Genomic DNA, 20796 nt, shown 5'->3' on the forward strand with positions numbered 1-20796 from the left:
TGTAGCTCTGTGAGACGGAGGGAGATGGATGGGCAATCAGGCAGAGCAATGCACATGAGGAAATCTCAGACCTTCCTTTCTCTTAACAGCTAATTCGCAGAAATGAAGCCCAGGAGAAAACGCTGAACTCAGAGGCAATCCCTCAGTGAGGATGAGACACAAATCAGGAGACAGGAGGAGGGCTGATCTTCTCCCCTCGCCTCTGCTGCAAGTGGTGCAAAGAAGACATTAGCTCATAACACAAAGCTGTAGAGTTTATCGCTCTCTATTCTCACAGAGAGCAGAGCTAGGGGAGATGTTTTTTACCAAAAATCTCTTACAGCCAAAAAATTGAGTTTTAACAATATCAAAGCATTTCTCAGATACATTTTGATTTCATTGAATTTTTGGTGCTTAAGTTCCCTTCCTAATTCCAAGAAATTAAAAATAGAATGAAATGCACTAAAAGAGACATTTTTATTTTGCAGCTGGGAACAACTATTCAAATCTGTCTTGAAAAAGGGGCAAAACTTGCAGCCAACTTGGAGCGTTCCTAATTGAAACGAAATATATGCAGCCCTCTCACAACCAAACATCTCAATTGGCCAAAGTCATTTTTTCCAAACAGTCAATCTGCCGAAGTACAGAAAGAAATATTCATTTCCACTCCAATCCAATTCTGAGAATACTGATGTACTTGTTTTTTGTATCTGCCCTTCACTAAGAATTACCCAGTCTCTCTTCCTCTACAAATTCCCCTGCTGGGTCTCTGCTCTCCCCGAAGCAGCACCTCCTAGCAGATGAACCCGCAGATTTCAGCAGTCTGGTTGCGTTGCTACCTGGAGCAGCGTGCACCAGCATCCCTGTTCATCCCCCCACAACTTCAGCCCATCCCCAACTTCAGCTGATCAACTTCCACCCCTTGCCAATCCCTTGTACTCACGTGGTGCTGGCTCTGGAACGACTTCCAAAGAAGTTTGGGCCAACAGCTTAAAATATGGGATGGATCCTTTCCCAGTTCCCTTCTCCTAAGCAAGGATATATTGCTGGCTGCACCCTACTCACAGATAATCAGATCATGCTGTGGCTTATTTTTCCTTTGAGCACAGCTCCTGGTTCTGGCAGTGAGTTCAGCCACAGAGAGAGCTTCCCCATGGACTTCAGGGTTGGGCCATGTCAGGGGAATGTATTTTTTTTACAGAGATGCTCAACACGGAGCCTTTCAGAAGCTCATCCCCTGCCTGCAGAAAAGGACCCAGAGGGAAGGACCATCTTCTGACCAAGCCTGCTCAGTGGCACGTGTGTGGTGTAACACACTCAGGCTCTGTCTGCTGGATGATTTGCATGGAAAGGAGTGGATAGGGGAAGGATAAGAGTCAAGGATTTCTCCCCATACGCCTCTACCCAGCACCAAAAAGGCTGCAAGCAGCTCTTCCCTGTGAGCCCATCCTCCTGCCCTACCCAAAGAGTTCAATAGATATTCTATTAACTGCCTGGAAACTGGATGAACTTGGGCAGTCTGGGAGTGGGCAGGGGACAGATTTCATTAGTCTGAAAGTTTTTAATGATAACCTTTCACCTGGAGGTCATGCATCATTTCTCCAACCACGGTTCTCTCTGCGAAACTCACTCCTCCTAGCCCACTTCAGGTGTTAGCCCTCCACAAGCAGCAGCAAAATCAGGAATGCAATCATGGATGGATTCCCAGAGCATCATCTTTCAGGGATCGTGCACTCAGAGATCTGAAGCATCATCTGCATCCAGACCAGCTGTGAGGAGGGGAGGGCAACGTGGCAGTGAGGGAACACAAGGGTCCACATTCCCACCATCCTTTTGAGGAGCAGAGCTAAGCCCTGGTGAGGAACATATCTGGAGATAGCCCTGGGATAGCTCTGGGCACAGCCTGAGCTCCCATCGCCGAGGACTCCCCAGCTCCTCCTGACACAGTTCTTGCAGAGATTTTGGAGATTTTGCTCCCCACGGAGTGCATTCACAGGGAAGAGGAAAGAGTGCAGAGAGCACGAACCTATCCCAGGTCTGGCAAGGGTAAATGGCATTTTTTAATGGAAGACACCAAGACAGGACTGGCTGGAGTGAACCCAGCAGAGCAAAGACTGATGGAGGCCACCCCACACTGCTGTAGTCAGTAAGTTGAGCAGTTAGGGCAGGGAATCCATTTCTCCTTTGGCTTTGCAAGGCTCAGAGCAGGAAATTGCCTCTCATCAAGGTGTTACTATCGCTCACACACCATGAAAATGCTGCAGCCCCACTGCCCAGGGTTCCTGGAGGACTGCTGTCATGAAGGGCATACACCATGGTCCCTCTGCAGACAACAAACATCATGCAAAGAGAGTGCAAAGTGAAGGAAAGGAAGCCTTCATCTGCTTCATCCAAATGGGGATCATGGTGGAGGGCAATGGGGAAGAACAACCAACAGGCAGGGTGACAACTCATGCTAGAGGGTGGAAAATGGGGAATGTGTCTGCCCAGGAGACAAGATGATGGAAAAGACAGATTTAGGAACTGGTAGGAAAGGGAAGAGAAATAGGACATATGGGCTTACTGAACAAAAGGCACCGAAGCAAATTCTTCAGAGGTCTGTGAGCTGCAGAGGCTGAAGAGGTAATAATTTGCTGTACTGACCACTTGGGAGGGGAGAAAGACCTGCGAGGCAGTCCTCTCTCCGTCTCACTCTTTCTTTCTCTCCCTCCCTCTCAGACAATCAAGTGAATTAAGTTTGCAGAGTTACGTAGGAGGCATCGGGCGTCAGATACAATTACTCACCCGCTGCATCATAATTACTGCAAATGGTCCATTAAAGGAAAATTATCATCAATATGATATTATCAGACAGCGGGTAAATGAATAAAGGAAAGTGCTTATTCTTCCATTGTCCTGTTAATAGAGACGTCTTTGAAATTGATAATGTGAAGGATGCCACCTCACTGGGGACTGTGGGCCAGCGGGATGTGGAGGGGTGCTGTGGGTGAGAGCACACAAAAGGGATGAAGGTGTGAATGCATGTTCACACCTTGCTTTGACTGTACAAGCAGCGGATGGGAACAGACCAAGACTCTTGTGTAAGGGGCTGTCTTTGTGCAGGACATCCTCAGGACACCTCACATCCTTCTCCCCAGGAATCAGGCGCTGCCTTTCTGCAGACAGTGCTGCAAACTCAGTGCCTACAAACATTAGCAGAGCAAAACCCAGCCCAACGTGCAAGCCCACAGCCAGACCAGGTCATTGGCCTAACCTATTGCTATTAGGAATGCTTTTATTAGGAGTGCTTTTTATTAGGATTGCCTAAATTATTGCTGTCTTGTGCTTTTCCCTGGTCACTGCACCTGGAGATAAGGGGGATCAGAGCTGTTAATCGTGAAAACACTTTCATGCTCGTTGTGATGAAATTAGGCCACAACTGCAGAAAAGCATCATCTAATCTCAGCTCTGGATCAGCAAAAGTGATGTTTCTGTGCACTGTTGTGCTCTGAGTGTTGGATATCTCTAGGAAGCTCCACCCTAACTGATGGAACCAGTGCGTTGGAGGCAGAGGGCTGGGGACATTTGTGCTGGAGCAAGAAACATCCCATGCCCAGGACAGCATGAGGTATCCTGCAGACTGAAGAAAGCAAGGAGACAAATCGATGAGGTCTGGCTCCCTTGGGTCACCAGGAGATGTCCCGGATGCTCAGACCACCCAAATTAAGTCTCTCTGCAGCCCAATTCTCTTCCTGGAAAATCCCGGGGCAGGGCAAAGGAGTGTAACACCAAGTGTTACGGTTGCAACAGCCTCTTCAAACCTTCCAGACTGTGATCAGATGGCACAGAGCTGCAGTACTAAAGCAAGCAGGGCCCTTCCAGAGCAGAGAGCACGGGACAAAGAGCAAGAGTACCTGGATTTCGTAGTTATTGCTGAAGAGGAATAATGCAAGAAAGGTTAAAATTCTTGTTTTACACATTAGGTCGGTGCTTTTCCACCTGGGGCTCACAGGCTGCAAAAGCTGTGTCTGTCCTAGGAAATGAAATGGGTGCAGAAGTACTTCCTAGCTGTGAGGCCAAAACCTTCCGCCCTCACCAACGTGCGAAATAGACTTCCAGCAGCCACTGAAACTCTGCTAATTAATACCAGTCAATTTACTAGAGTAGGCATGGCCAAAGGTTAGTTCTGAGCTATTTTCAAAGAGTAACTAAGTGAAACGAGCCTCTGAACTGTCGGTTTACGTTTACTACAGTGGAGGTTGAAGCTCCGCTAGTAAAATTAAAGGGCCACAATTTCAAACAGACAAAGAGAGACAGGACATAGTGGCCCAAAGTTATCACAAGGTCTACACTGTAACGTGCACAATTTTGGGTGAAAGGGAGGTCTGAACCATGCCAGGAGCTGCTTGGAAGAGAAGTGGACACCCAGGACCCTTTGAAGCTGCTTTATGCCACATGGTCTGCCCAGTAGTGACTTAGAGTCACAGAATCATCAAATGTTTTAGGTTGGAGAAAGCCTCCAAGATCATGGAGTCCAACCATGAACCAAGTCTACCACCAAGCCGTGTCCCTGAGCACCACGTCTACATGTCTTGCAAATACCTCCAGGGATGGGGGCTCAACCACTTCCCTGGGCAGCCTGTTCCAATGCCTCACCTCCCTTCCAGTGAAGAAATTTTTCCTAATATCCAGGTATGCTCCTGGTGACAGTTTGTGGTCCAGAACTTCCCTAACTAGCACTGATGTTGTCTGCATGCCCAGAGCCATCTCCAGTGGCACTAACCTCACAGAAGTCCCATATTGAGGGGACACCCAAGGGACACAAGGGTGGGTTGCTCTCCAGACTGGGCAGTTTGCAGATTCCCAGAAGCCACCCGAGACCCCATGGGCTGCATGCAAGGCCAGGAGCACCCAGGACTGGCTTGCAGCTGAGACGTTCCTTTCCTGGCCCTCCACATGTGGTGGCATTTCCCCTAAATGCTTCCGATATCCACCCGGGAGGTAAGAGGGAACCAAGGGAAGACAACCCCAGTTGCAGGATCGGGGAGCATCTTCAGTCTGGTTGCCTGCCACACTCCCGTGGCGAAGCAGGAGAAACACCCACCACTCACATGCCTCTGAGGTGACCTGCTATAACCTCATGCCTTCTCCCTCCTCCATCACACCGGTGGCTGAGCACCAGGGTGACGGGGGCACTTGTAAAGCCAAGGAGAGGTAAAGGGTCTCTGCCCAGGATGGCCAGCCCCAGTCCCTAGCTCTCCATGCTCTGCCAAGAGCCCCCTGTCCCAGGAGGGCCGGGCATAGGAAGCCTTCACGGAAAAGTGAGCATCTGGCCAGGAATACGCCTGCGGGGCCAGGTTTGGTAAAGCGGCACGGAGCTGCATCGGTCTCAAGTGTAAAAAATAGTCAGTGAAGGGAGTAAAGCGGATCTGCTGCTATTCATTTCACAGCTGTAGTGGGATTAGTGGAACGAGGGCGATGGGGTAAGCTGCCCCTTTTATCTCATTCAAACATGTTGCTAATTCAGCAGAGCACCGCAGCCAGGAGCAGCTCCCAGCCTAATCCACTGTATCATTCTCACCCAGCGTGAAGAAACGAGAATTTTAATCCGCTCCCCGCCCCCCGCCCCATCAGCGGCTCCAGCAGGCTCTGCCTGGCCTAACCAGGCATGGGGACCACTCCACGCCTGGCATCGCTCCCCCAGTCCCAAGGGGAGCTGGCAGAGGTGGCTTCTTGGCTGCAGCACCCGTCCTCTGCTCCAAGGGCTGAACTGGGCTTTTGGAGGTCCCACCTGGCTCCTGGGTGGCCACAGGAACAAAATAGTAAGAGCATCAAGAGTAAATGCATCTCGAGGGGTTGAACGGGTTGCTTTGGTGTGTGAGTTGGGTCTTCCTCCAGGTTCGGAAGGACGGCAGTAGAGGGGAGGTGATTCTGCAGCAAGCAGCAAAGCAGAGTGCATAGGCACAGATATTGCCCCAGACAGACCTCCAACCACGGGAATTTAGGAAGAAGAGACACCAGAAGGTGACAGTAGTTGTGGTGTCCAGGTCTTGTCACCCTGTGGCCCTTCCCTGAAAGACAGCTGTAATTCTACAGGGGGCTCAGAGATCCCCTTCCAGGCAACATCCACCTCTCAGAGTCATGCAATGAACTGTGAGCTGTCTTCCTTGCTCTGGAAACACAATCTTTGAACAGGCTTTCACCACGAGGAATGCCACTTGAGATGGTTCCCTTCTGAAAGCCAGACCTTCTGCACTCCCAAGCCTTTCTTTCAGCCATGACTTTCTTCCTCCTTTTCCATGTGGAAATACTGATCCACAGGCTCCCCTCCCGCATTTCCACCCATGAATCCCAAAGCACTTTTAGGACCAAGCATCACAGCCCAACGTGTCAGAGGACAAAAATGAGGTGGAAGGGGAGCTCTGCCTTACCAGGGGTCACACAGCCGAGTCCTGGCAGGCTCCAGAACTTGAGAAGTGCAGAGCTTGAACTCAAGCCTCTGAACCTTCAAGACCATGCCCAAGAGTAAATTTTAACGAAGAGGCACGATTTCCAAAACCTACTGTAAATCTTACACAAATATCTGTCTGTATAGCCGGCGCTGATGCCCTGTTCTCTCCACTGATAGCACACCAGCTAACGTGCATTCAGACACACCACCAGTGTGGACCAGCAGTACGTGGCTCTCACTGTGTCTCTCTGCTTGTGATGCCATCAGTTCAGTAAAACTTGTGTCCAACAGCCTAGAAACAGGAATCCTTCTTTGTGACTAGCAGGGGTTAAAACAGTACCTGCAAACAAGGCAGTGATAGCAAAGCCTCCAAAAGCATCAACAGTTACGAACCTTGAAGTCACTTTCAACCCATTCAAGTTCTGTTGGGCACCTTTTAAAATTCCTGATGTCTAAATTGTGCTTCCTGTGTCTCCATCAAAGAGCTAAGTAGTACCCCTAGGCTCCCCTGCCCTACCCGGAGTGATGCCCTGCAGCCTTTCCTCGCAGCATAGAAGTCCTCCAGAGCTGAAGGGGTGCCCTGGATCGAGCCAAGCACAGGCTCAGTTTTGGGCTTTAGGGCAAATTGAAGCCCAGTAGGGTGTTAAACCAATATATAAGTTGTACGGATCACCCTAACAAACTCCTAAGCACTGCAAGCCCCAGTGTCTTAGCAACAATACTGCTGACGGGAAAGGGGGAAAAAATACAAAGAAACGCACAACACAGTCTGATAAGTTTCCCTGGACTTCAGCAACACCGAGTATCATGCCTTCAACTTAAAGACTGTATCTGTGGTGTTTCAGGTGGGAAGAAATCCTTAACAAATCTAATGCAAGAATGTCACTCCCAGGGTCATATTTGTCCCCTTTTCTATAGGGAATGGCTGAAGTGTGTTCTGATGGAATCCAAATAAATGCACAACTGATGAAAATCAGCATCAGCTCAAAGCTGGCATCCAGCTCCAGAGATATCAGCCGGTTTGGCGACACTCTGTGCTCAGGGAAACAGGGTGACCCTGCAGGAGGTGCTGGGGACCTGAAGCAGAGTGGTCACCCTATGTGAGGGAGGATAGGGAGGATGCATAACAAGTTTTTATGCTAGAAAGTGGGAGCCCCCATCCTGAGTCCAGGGCGTGCCTGACTGCAAGGCAAATGCCCTCTGTGCTCAGAGGAGATACTTAGAGGTAAATGTAGACACCAAAGCCTGGCTTCCTGCATCTCCCCGTTCCTCGCGGTGCCTGTGTGTCCTTGGATGTGACGGGAGATCTCCACTGAAACAGCACAAGTATCTCTTGCTTCCTCCTAGGGCTCAGCCCGTCCTCATGCAGAGGAGAGGGCCCATGGCAGAGCAAATCACAGATGAAAAGCCAAAACTGAGTTCCAGACCTGCCCTGGTGCACTACAGCATCAGGAAAACATCCAAAGGCAGGCAAAGAGGATGGATGCTCCTTCGCAGAGTGCCAGGGTGATACAAGTCCCTGCTTCCCTTGGGGACCAGCCCCAAGGACGCAGAGCTCCTGTGGGGTGCTTGGTGCCTGATGGATACCCCACCTGACTTACCCCTAGTCCCTCCTGCCCCCTCATCCCTCCCAGGACCTCTGTGGCTGGGGCTGAGAACCCCAAACTCACCCTCCCCGGCCCCAACCCCCCCCTGCCTGGTCCAAGGCTCCTCCCCGACCACCTCCCTCCCCACAAATCCCCTGAACCTCTTCCAATTGCACACCAATAAAAAGTGCATTATTAACACCCCTCCATCTCCGCTCCCTCACGCTCTCTGATGGGCAATGAAACCTCTCTGAATTATGCCGCTCGGCATGCTTACAATTTAATTACATTTAAAGTCAATCAGGAGCTCCTGGAGCTGAGTGGCTGTTAAGGGGCTGGAGGGGAGGGGTGGGAGGAAGGGATGGGACAAAGACCCCCGGAGCTGATGCACACGCACACATGCCTCCTGCAAAACCATTAGCATCAATCTATTTTCTGCCCCTCATCCCCTTCCCCCTCCTCCCTGCCCACCTTGCTGAGCCCGCAGCTTCCCCCTAACAAAGTCCTGCAGGGAACCGGGGGGAGATAGGAAGGGAGGTGGAGAGGGCTGGGAAGAGGGGGGACAAGGCAGGCAGCAAGCAGCCTTCCCTGCTCCCCGCCACCTCCACCCCCGTGTCATTGAGGGATGGCACATGCCTTGGTTTTAATTAGATGGAGGTAATTGCCTCGGTGCAGAATAACATTGTTCGCGCCAGTGGGAAGTGAGAGGGGCTTCAGGCTTGGCTGCCCCCAGGAGCTGGGGGAGGGAGGGCCTGGACTGAGTGATGAGGCTCATTTGTTGCTCCGAGAGGACAAGGACAACGGGGTGGGTTAACCCTTGCACCCCCGCACTGCCAATGAGCCCGCTTGTGTCCAAAAGCAGGAGGGGAGTGGGTCCAGCCTCGGGGTATGGGCAGGTCTGGGGGCTGAGATGGGCTCTGCTGCAAGTCCCCACTGTGTGAGCCTTGTGGGAGGCTCAGAGCACCCTGTGGGGAGAAAAAGAGGGAGAATAGTCTGGCCACAAGCTGAAATCCAAGCTACAGTACCCCAAAGGGGAATGGAAGGGTCGCCTGAAGTCCCTGCACATTGCAGTGCGCAGCCTGGGTATGGCAACGTGCAGCAGGAGCCCTCGGGACAGCTCAGAGCATCACCGTGCGTCCCGGCACGGATCACAGCCTGTAACTCAGACAGAAACCGGGACCCTGCAGCCCCAACCTCATGCTTGCTCCCTGGCCTCCCGGTCCTGGTGGGCAAACCCTTCCTGACCCCAGGAGACAAGCAGGTTGAGCCCTGGAGCATGGCATTTGATGGTCACCTGCAGAACAGCACGGTGGCCTCATCCGTAACGCCTGCCAGGGGATCACCCTGGCCCCAGCCCGTGTCCACAAGCTGCTGGGACCAGCTGGGTGGTTTAGGGTTTAACTATGGGTTAACTATGGGTTTAACTATGCCGACAGCTAGGGAAGGTGGCTGAAGGTCTGTGCCCTGGTCCCCATTAGCATGCAAATCCCAATGATGGTGGCTGCACCCCAAAGCCTTGCCGGGTGCACATCTCCCCCCCCCCCCCCCCCCCTCGGGGACATTTGCACCAGCAGATGGAAGCTGACTCAGGAGCTGCACTTTGCCCTGAGCACGCCGGGGCACCCGGTCTCTTTGAAACAAGCACTTTGAAAACTCCCACAAAGGCTGTAGATAGTCAAACATCTCCTACACGGCCCCAGCAGCTGGGCTAAATATTTATGAGGGATGTCAGGGCTGTGTTTCAGGACACACGCCAAACACTAACCGCTTGAGGTTAGCAAGAAACTGCCCCCATTGGCATATTATTGGATAAGTGTCCATTACAGGGGCTGACTCCTTCCTCTGAAGCAGATGGGAGGGGATGCTCTCAGAGACAGGATATTGGATGAGATAGTGGCATCCCCACGTTCCTCGATGATTGCTCATAAAATTAGCCGTCCCTTAAAAACAGCCCTCCCTTGTCGATATTTAACTGCAGGCTGCCACGGGGGGGGAGAGGCCATGCCCAGCTTCCTGCTGCTTCCAGCTCAGCAGGCTGCCCGTGGGTTTTGCACAGCCCTGACCCAAATCTTGTTTTCCAGCCCGGTCAGGATCTCACATACCAGCCACGGAGCCACCCATGGTGTGGTGACACCCGGGTTATGCCAGGTGCTGGAGCTCCATCCAACACAGCCTTGGTTGCCTTCCCGTTTTGCAAAACTCGATGCTGCACGGTCCCGGGAGCCCAAAGGGTGCTGTCATCCATCTGGGCTGGTGTCAGGAGATGGGTGTCCATTGTCTGTGCACCACCAGGGAGGAAAAGGGAAGGTATTTGAGTATGTTTTGTCTTGCTGAGGCATGAAAAGTCATGCAAGGACCAGACTCTCACAAGGAACTATGAGATGGTCTACGGTGTTTGCCAGCATGAAGGCTGTGATACTTGCAGAGGCAGGAGGATTACTCACCATCCATAGCAGGGAAACTGAGGCATGACGAGGCAATTTAGCCAAAGCAAGCAAGAGCAGCCGCTCTGTAAGGGATGATTTTTTATGATCTGGTTGCCTGCGCCCTCTGCGCAGAGCTGGGTTCAGGAGAAAGATGGGGGAGCCAGGACCAAATCAGCAACGAGGAGAGGAAACAGGAGCTGTACTTCGGAGAAGGATGCAGACTCAGAGAACAACGATCAGCGGTGGAAGGGGACCTTTCAGGACTTAGAAGAACAGACCCAACTTGACCTGCAGTTTGGAAATGCCTCCGAAGTGACTCCGTGGTGGTGGTGGGAGAAGACAGTGACTGGGATGCTGGGCTGGAAGTGCTTCTCTGTTCTGCATTGCTTTTTGTGTTTGGTAAGATCTTGGCCACAACGCTATTTCCTATGGATTCAAACGTCTTTCTTTAGCACGCGGTAACACCGGTTCATATATACATATCCAAATATACATGCGTAAAATTCATTTGCAACAATGAGAGAAGTGATGACCTGGCGCTTTTCCCCTCCGCCTGTCAAGCCTTCCTCTGCAGCACTGGGAGGATGGATTAGAAATGGTCTGATGTATGGACGGGTGAACGGATAAACAAAGCTGAAATGGATGGAGGTGAGATGGATGGCTCCCCCACGCATCCTGACTATTGTCGGTGTGTTTTAGTTCTAAATGATATAGATCTAAAACGTTTAGGTTGGCTAAAGCTTCTCTGCTTTGAAAGGTGGCCTTATGTGCAGCTGCTCAGCAGGTTAAAGCCACCCTAAATTATGCTCAGCCATTGAGGCTTTGTTGTATGCACCCTGCCCTGCTCCCCCACACCTCCATCCTGCCTCTGATTCCCGACAGGGAGCAATGGGACTGGTGCAGACAGAGCCAAACCCCACTGAGAACTGATCTCTCTTGCAGCAGAGAACAATTTCAAAAGTGTGCTACTGCAAAATGCAGCTCTTGCAGACCCTAACTCTAACAGTAGCCATACAGCATCCCACACAAAGACACTAAATGTCCCTGGATGAGTAGTGAGATGGAGAAGACGAGTGCTGGAAGGAGGGATGTGCCCAGGGATGGGTGGCAGTCACGAAATCCACTGTTTGTCTGTTCCCTGGACTCCTAAGCCGAGGTTACAATTCAGTTCCTTACCAGCCAAGCATCAGTTTGTGGTGCCCAAGCCAAGCCAGGACAGGCTATGGAGGGTAAGGCTGAACTTTTTCTCAGTATGGTCTGGACAGGGCATCCGTGACCGTGATGGGGACAGTGACATGAGCTCTTGAAACAAATATCTCTGAGCAAGTGAGAATCCTTCACACTGAGCTCCTGAGCACAGCTGCATCGTGACAGCTCTGGAGGGGTCAGGAGCAGAGATGGGAAAGGGAAAGGGAAAATCAATTGCCCAAAGCAAATTTGGTTCCATCCCAGGAAAATTATTAGCTAGCCTAGAGTATTTCTTGCGGACAGTTATCCAACACCTCGTCCCAAAGTGTTTTGTAGGGATTGGGTTTAGGAGTCTGTCCCTAGTAATCTCAGCTGTGGGGGGAACTATACCTCTTCTAAGAGCTTTCAGCAAGAGAGCAGAGCCAAACAGGCAGTAAAGATTAAATATGATAAGAGTAATGATTAAACACGATGCTTTCATATGACTGGTGGCCTTACCCACCAGCTTGGGATGAAGTCACCAACCCCTTGGGTGTCCTTGCAGCTGAGGTTTGTGCTCTGTAAAACAGGAACACACCTGCACGCCAGGTAAAGAGGCTTTGCAGCAGTAGGGATGCTCTCCTCTACCCCTGGAGAGGCCGTGCACAGCTCCTGCCTCCGCTCCCAAAGCTCTGCCAAGCATCTGGCACGGGGCTCTGGCCCCTCCGTCCGCCTGCAGCAGTAATATAGTAAGTGCTGTTTTGTGTCGTGGTTGCTTTGGCTTTCCAGGATCCGAGGGGGACTCTAAGACGCAGCATTTATCTCAAGCGGCTATTGATCCCCAGCTCTATAAAAATGATTACACTTGACCCGAGGCTGCACTCGCTTCTGAGCAGGGAGAGGCTGCCCAGGGGGGCACGAGCTGCGGGGGGAGAAGGTGGGGTGCTGGCAGGTTTATTTAAAGATGAGCAGGTAAAAGCTGCAGAGGGTTTGGGCAGGAGGCAGGTGGGAAAACTCTCGTCTGATGGAGTCACTCGGTTGCTGCAGGACTGCGGGGCTCTGAGCTGAGGATTTCAAGGCAGTTTTGGCCAAAAGCAGCACTTTTGGGGCAGTTTAGCCTAACCCTCAGCAGTTAGGGAGCATATGGGTTCAGGATGCTCCTGTGCATGAGGTAGGGTTGAGACAGGACTGTGGTGGCCCTGGTGAAGATGGTGGGTTGTAACAATTGCTTCCCACCAGCAGACCTGAGCAGAACGAGGGAGATGAAACAGAAATCACCATGCAAATCAATAAGTAAGTGGTGAGGCCAAAAACACAGCTGAATAGCCCAGCACTAGGGTCCTTCCTTCAAGAAATGCTGCAGCATTCATGGGAGAGGAATTTTGAGGATCAAGAACGCTTGAGCTCAGTGGGACAATGTGCAAGAAGAAGAGGAGCTGGGAGAAGACAGAAATAAAGCATAAAAACAAGCAGAGCAGGTACCTATCTTGGTTTCCCTTAGCACATTGTGAGCATTTCATGGGGGTGGGATTGCTTGGACTCAGCATCGGGGTCTCCGTCAGAACTACGAGCCCTGAGGTCCATCTGCAGGCATGGAGGGCACCCACCCAGTGCCAATTGGGTAGTCTTTAGTCAGACAAATACACCCAAAACCCAACAGCCACCTTGACCAGTTCTTCAGGGGCATAGGGAGCCCAGACTTTGTTATTTATAATAAAGTAGGACATGAAGTCTCCAAAAGATTTGGGCATTTTCTGGAGGCACTTCTACACCCTGAAGAGAGCCCTTGGAGTCCAGAGCAGGACATGAACATCTGTTGCAATGAGAGATGTACCCAGTGGGATCACAGCTGTGGAAGTTCCTCCCGTGCAGGGAGCAGGGCAGAAGACTCCAGGTGCAAAAATGCAAGAGCACCGAGGAGGTGACCCCAGCCACAGCTGTCTCTTGGGTTGCTGGTCTCAATAAGATCCTAAAGCCATGAGAAATCCCTTGAGAAGGAAACCCCAGACTGACAGACCCCAGTAGAGACCAGGAAGTGGGATGAAGAGCTGAGCCAGCCAGGAGCCTCAAGCAAAAGCAGAGTTTTCCACTTGATTAACTGTGTAACGAAGCCCAGGGGAGAAAAATCCCTGCTGAAAGCAAGTCCTGCTTGACCTGGCAGAACAGATGATGCAAAGGTGAAGCCTCCTCCACCTGCCCAGCCCTCTAGAATACAAGCATGCCCAAGAGGTGGTACCCAAACTGGTGCATCACAAGGCTTACCTGCTCCTCTCCCCCTACTCTTCCAGGTTTAGCCCCATGCTGATGCTCCTGCCTTACTCCTGGTCCCAATCAACCCCCTTTGCACCACTTTCCATTGGAGGGCATGAACAATTGCTCCACTAAACATTAGAGCCCAGGTGATGAGTGACCTGGAAGGACATGAAAGGGGATGTACTCATGGCCAATTTGTTGGCCATAGTCTGCAAAACGTCCTTGGGAATGCAATCTGTTATCCTAAACTAGTGCAAGATCTTGTTGCAGGGCTTACTGCCAGGCAGCAACCTGACCTACACAAGAAAACAGCAACCAGGCAAACAAGCCACAGACCGAATTACAGACCCACTGCAGGATTTAAACATGTTGACGGAGATCAGCGGAGGTGTCCAAGATACAGCAAGAGGCCATGCGACCTGCCTGAGAGCATGGGCCTCTCTCTGCGCTTCAGGAAGAACCGCAGCAAAAAGTGAGTACCTTGGCTTGGCAGGATGCTCAGGGAGCTGGGATTACGAAAAATAAATAAATAAATAAATAAGTCTGCAGCTGGAGGGACAGCATGAGTGGGACTATTCCCAAGAAGCAGTTTGGATGGAGCAGTTCCAAGAGGCAACAGGGATGGGGCCACTGGGATTTGGGATGCAAGGAGTTTAGCAGTACTGAAAGGGGCCATGAGAAGAGTTGCTGAGTGCTGGAGGCAGAAAGGCAGCAGTGAGGACAGATATCACCCAGCCTAGCTAAGACGAAGGGTGAGAGGAGACGAAGGCACCTGGGAGGCACAGCTGTACCTGTGGATGAGGTGTAGAGACTGTCAGTCCCCAGGTGTCTTCAGGACTGCTCCAAGCCAAAAGAGCAGAGTGAAGAGACCTATCCATGCAGCATAACATTATCCCGAGCTGGGACAGCATTAGCTCAAACCCCTGGCACAAAAGTGACTTAAAATTCCCCAAACCTGACCCGTACAGGGCTGAGCTGGGGCTGTGCTTCATGCAGCAGTGCCTCCAAGGATGCTGAGACCACTAGACGTGGACCAAAACAAGCCAAATCCTGGGGGCACCATCACAAGCTGCCCATTTGGCTGGCTATGGGAAGGGTCCCTGCAAGGCTCTTCGTTCCCTCAGCCTGCGACTTCTGCCTAGATACTATCCTGGAGCATGAAAAAAAAAATAAAAAAATAAAAAATACCACCTTCAAACAGAAACTAATCCTTTTGCAAACTGCCCTGAATTAGGAAAAAGAAAGCGACTGACTCAGAAGTACGGCACTTGCCTCGAGCTCCCAGCCAGCGAGGAAAACAGAGGGATATCGTCGAAGCTGATGCTCTGCAGAGCTGGCCGTGCCCCAGCACACTTCTTGGTGTGCTGAGTTGGGGAGGGCTTTGCTTCCAGCACAGGAGGGTTATCAAGGGATTTGCTGCTGTTGCAAAACTTCTGCATGGATTGGGAGGGAGAGGGAGAGGTTTTTCCAGCCGTCAGCAGAGCGCGATTTAGCATCTGCAGAGTTGAAAATGACCCTTACGATTACACTTACTTTAGGGGACCTGGATTTTAGATTTCCTCGTGTGCTGGATATGGACACTTGCGCCTGCTGCATGGGAACACAAAGGACCATCACGGCAAAAGTCCTTACTCCAGAGGGAAGAGGCTGTGCTGCTCCCAGCTGTAATTAACTGCCTCCTGTGAATTCACCACCCCTAAACAAATGGACCCAGCTATTCCCATGCCCAAGGCTGGAGCCTCACAGAGGGGTAGCTCAGGTCTGAGGAAGCGATGGTGGGGCAATCGTCTCCCTTGCCTCTAGAAAGAGCTAAGATTCCTCTGGTGCTCAGTTTAACCCTGATGAAACCCTTCCATGTGAGGTCGCAGGCACCCCATGCATCCCTGAGGCATTTCTTTAAGCAGGCAGCAGGAGGCCCAGAGCAGTTTCACCCTGCACAGTGCTGTAATTTCATGCAGACCTGAGCACACACAAGGTCCTGTTCACAGCTGATCCAAGGAGGCCTTGGGCTGCTAATTGCAAACACCACACCAAAAGGAGAGCAGAGCCATGGTACAGGCTATACGTAACCAAGAATGTCACATTTCTCCAAAAAGGTGCAGAAATGGGTTCATCTGCTGGAATAGGGTGGGCTGAGATCAAGGGAAGTTTCTCCAGAAGACCCAAAATTTCCCTGGAAAGAGTTTCTAATATCCAAGCAGTGTGACATGGGGAAATTGCCCTGCTGACAGCTTTTCCCCGAGGTCCCAAAGGGAGCACCCTGTAATCAGAGCAAGAACATGGTCAGAAGACAGGGACAAGGGCCATCAGGTGGCTCCCCTCCAAGTTTGCTGGAGAAAAGAGGAGACTTTCAAAGTGCTCCATACTGGAGGGTCACAAAACACCTTTGCTGAGGTGAGAGAGAATTGTTTTGGGGGTAAAAGCCAGAAAAAACACAAAGGTACCACATGGGCACAGAGGAGACCCCAGTATGGTCACGTTACATCCCTCTTGGTAACCACTGGAGATGAACCAAAATGCAGAGCACCAGGGCAGGGTGACACTTCCTAACCATCAGTAGGACAGGAACACCTCTGACGTGGGGAGGTCTGAGGATGGCAGCACATCATCATTTTAGGAGAGCAGACATTTGGGAAATTGTCCTGGACTGACAACAGCTGTAGAAAGAAAGGCCAGAGCCCTGGTCAGATAAATCCGAGCATCATCCTGAATGCATGGAGTGTCCTACAGGTTACTGGGTGGGTTGTTGCAGGGCTGGAGCCACCTGGCTGCATGCTACCCCAGAGATCCTGGTGTGCACCAGGAAGATGGAGTCTGAAGGGTTTTTCCTTAGAGAACTGTCCCGCTATAATTTATGTCATGGAGTAGGCACTCCTGGAAGGTAGAAAGGGGGGGGAAATCAAAGTATAAAGGATAAAAGCTTCTTAGTGACAAGAAAGATATTTACAGAGAAACCTGAGCATCTCAGCTGTGTTAAGCACAGACAATCATGGATGCTGCAAAGAAACTGGGAGAAAGGAGAATAAAGAGTGAAAGGAATAAACTTCCAGTCCTATTTCCAGTACGAAGACCACTTTAGGGCAGCTCAACTGTTCTGAGCTGGTTTAAGCGTTGCTGAAGTTGGGGGAAATGGCTGCTTTTTTAAACAAGGAAGCCACTGAGGTCCGTATTTGAGATTGGGACATAGTTTGAATTGGGATTGTGTCTGTTGACACAAAAAAATTGAATAAGTGAATGTCACGTGAATGCCACAGGGACATGCCAGACACAAGCACCTGGATGCGGGACATGCTGGGGAGGGCTTGCTGGCTCCCCAGCACCCTCAGATTGTGCCCAAAACCAGCCAGACACGGACACAGACAGCACATGGGGCAAAGGGGAGCCTCCCGGGCTCCAGGCTGGGCCCGCGGCCTCCGCTGCTGGCCCCGGGCCCCCCTGAGCAGAGCCCGGCCCCGGCCTCTCGCACCTCCCTGCAGGGCCGCAGGGACGTGGGGGAGCTCCCCCGGAGCCTCCTCCTCTCCAGGCCGAGCAGCCCCAGCTCTCGCAGCCTCTCCTCACGGCAGTGGGGCTCCAGGCCCTGCCACACCTTGGGGTCTTGTGCTGGGCTCTCCCCAGTACACCCAGGCCTCTCCCCAATATGCCCACGTCCACCCGGTACTGGGGGCCCAGCACTGGGCCCAGCACTCCAGCTGCGACCTCCCCCAGAGCAGAATAGAGGGAAAGGATCGCCCCCCTCCATCTTCTGGCCACACTTTGCCGAACGCAGTCCAGGACACCGTTAGCCTTCTTTGCAGCAAGGACACATTGCTGGCTCACGTCCCCAGAAAGAACAGCTCTTCTGGGACTCCACGGGGCCCAGCAATGAGGACAGGGGATGTTTGCAGGGAGACCCATGATCTGACCCTGACACACAGCCATCCCCAGGGGGAACGCTGCTCCAGGCCATGTTCCAGAGCCCGTCTGTCCATGCGTCCACTCCATGCAAAATCCCTCTTGGCCGTTTCCCAAGGCTGGGGAGGGGAGGTGTACGTCCTTTCCGGCCTGGTTGGCAGGTACATCTCGGCCAAGCATTCTCCCCAGGACAGCCCTCCACAACAGGGAGCTGGGTGCAAGCCATGCCTGGCTCTCAAATATCCCCCTCTCTGCCCTCCAGTCCCCCCGCCCCGCTCCTACAGGGCAGCTGCCCAGGGGGGGCCACTTGGCTTCCTCGCCCCAAGAGCCATGCCAGGTCACCGGTTGCTGTTAGAAGACACCCTGGCTGGCACCCAGGGCTGACACCCGATGCATCACCACCTCGGAAGACACCGAGCTCGGCCCCCACCCACGGGCTTCCCCCAGGGTTACCACCGGCTCTGCAGCAGGAGAATGCCCCGAGCTGCCCATCAAAAAGCTCCCCGACCACGACGTGCACGGACCAGCCCCACCACCCTGCACACCCAGCCGTGAGCAGTGCATCTTCAGGAGGTCCCAGGTGGGGAAAGGTGCAGGGTGCACCCTGCAAACTGGTGCTTACAGTAGGGACGCGTGCTGGGGCACGCCATGCCCGGGTGCGGAGCTATTTGGCTCAGCGAGGGCTTACGTCATGGAGAGAAGATGCCATCCCTTACCCAGGGGCCTCCCCATTGCAGGGAGCATCTCCAAATTCCTGAAGGTGCATGCTAACCGGCACAGACTGTGCTGGGAAACGTAACAAGCCACGAGCTGCGGGGATCCGCTTACAGCGCCGGGCTGGGGACCTGGCAGCGGGACGTGTGAGGCTCCAGCAGCAGGTACCTCCTCTTGCTGGGAGGGGGGGGCAACAAAACAGATCAGGCTCCAAGCTGGCACAGACGGAGGTCCCAGCACCGGGGTAAGGTTTCAGGCTGGAGGGACAGGTGGGCTGCTCGGAGCTGAAGGAAGAGCTGGAGCAATGCAGTCAATCCTCCCACAACCTGCAGGGTGAGAGCGAGCAAGCTAGCCATCACCACGTCCCCCTTCCTGCCCCTCTGTCTGTCTGCCTTTGCACTCTGTCTGTCCCATTTTTCAAGCTGTGGGACCTCACACCCCTTCTTGCTGTCGTGCACAGACTGCTGAGAGATGCAGCACCCCATGTCACATCAAATAACACATCCTGGCTGCATGGCCAGGTCTGGGGTCTGCCCTGGGACATCCACAAGTCCCTTCCTATCCCAGTGCTGTTGTGCCAGCTCTGCCAGGAGCCATCGCCTCATTCCCAGGACATGGGACAGCCTAAAACAGCATTGGAAAACTGGTACCAGCAGCAGATCTCTTGGCTATCCCTTGCTCCACAGCCCCCCTGCAAGCAGAAGCCCTGAGCCAGGTCCCTTAATGCACTCAGACTGGCTGCTGGCTCAGTCGCTTAATAGAGTCCAATTGTCTATTTTTCATTATTGAACAATTCCCTTTATTGGGCTTTTTGGCTTGTCCAGGGAATCCAATCAATAGGTTCCCGAGGTAAGCATTGGCCTCGTGTCCTCATCATCTCACCAAAGGGATCTGCTGTCCCTCTGTGCCCACCTGTCCCAGTGGCATTGCTGGGACAAAAGCTTTGTGTGCTGTAGGGGGGGGAATTTTGTTTTTTCTGTCCCCACCAGCAGGGATGCTTGCTCTCTGGCTGCCCCAGGATGGTGCTGCTCATCTAGGGCTGATAACCACTTTCTGAGGGATTCGGGGTGCTGCCGCATTCAGGGGGGAAAGGGGACGTGCAGGGATGGGTGATGCTGGTGCTGGGTGCAGGGTGAGAGCCTTGCTGAAATGGTCCCATTCAGCACCTCCAGATCCAATCCTCGGGGCAGCAGAGCCTGGTTTTCATCCCAGTTCCCTTACCACCTGCTTTTGGAGGCTTTTCAGCCCAAGCACATGGAAACGTGCATTGTCCTTTGTATACGGGGACTGCTATACCTCCTAGAGAGGCAACCACAAGTGGCAGCACGGCCACACAACCCCACACAACCCCAGGGATGCTGATCTGGACTATGGTGCGTGTTCACCAAGGACACATCCACGCTGCTCAGTTACACAGACCCCAGACCGTGCTGCATGCGGCACCCTGTAGCCACAATGTTGCTTGCTTTCCCTCCAAGCACAACATGGCCATCCCATACAGATCACTGCAAGTAGTCCTCAGCCCACCCTAACGCCCTCACAAATCTCTGGAGAGAGCATCAGCTGGCCCGAGCCCACCCGAGCAGCACGGGTGATGAAGCCCCGCTGCCCAGAAGTGTCCTCCGGTTAAATTATCGTTATGGATGCAGCCGATGGGAGGCTCTGCAAAGGTTTTCAGCCCAAACCAGCAACTGCATTGCATGCCCTGTGGTGTTCATCCTTCAGACCCTGCTCCTGGAGGCAGGGGAAGAAGCAGTTTCCATCGCTGCACCATCTGCCAGCCCTGCCCACCGGGGCTCCTGGTCCAGCCTTCCTACCAGTGTCACGAAAACACGTCATCATGGCAGGGGGGGGACCCTGTGAGGGGAAGGCTCACACCCAGGGAAAGCCACCATCAGATATTGTTGGCCCTATTAGCAGCCAGGGACACCCAGCACATCCTGCAGCTGGCGGCAAAGTCAGCTTTTACAGGACGTTCCCACCTTACGAGGCTGCAGGGAAACGACGGAAATCTTGCTAGGAGTGACCCCTAAAGGCTGCGAAGCTGAAGAAGCCCGAAGAGAGGGATTTTCTTAGGAAAAGGAGAGGGTGCCTGAGCTCAGGGTGGAAGGGGTGAATTTTTCCCGGTTTGGGTACACGGCCATCGCCGTACAGGAATACTGCATGGGTGTGTGTTTGTGCCTGCGTGGGATGCACTGCGATGCCCACGGGAGTGTCTGCAGGAGAAGGGGTCTGGCGTGAGGTTTGCTGGGATGGGGTGGGCTCAGATGTGTTTTTAGGGGATGCCACTTCTCCTCGTGTTTCAGAAGCCTTTTCCTTACCTTAAACAGGGCGATCAGAGGCACCAGTG

The sequence above is a fragment of the Anser cygnoides genome, chromosome 2 (genome assembly GCF_040182565.1).
Source record: "Anser cygnoides isolate HZ-2024a breed goose chromosome 2, Taihu_goose_T2T_genome, whole genome shotgun sequence".
NCBI classification, from domain to species: Eukaryota; Metazoa; Chordata; class Aves; order Anseriformes; family Anatidae; genus Anser; species Anser cygnoides.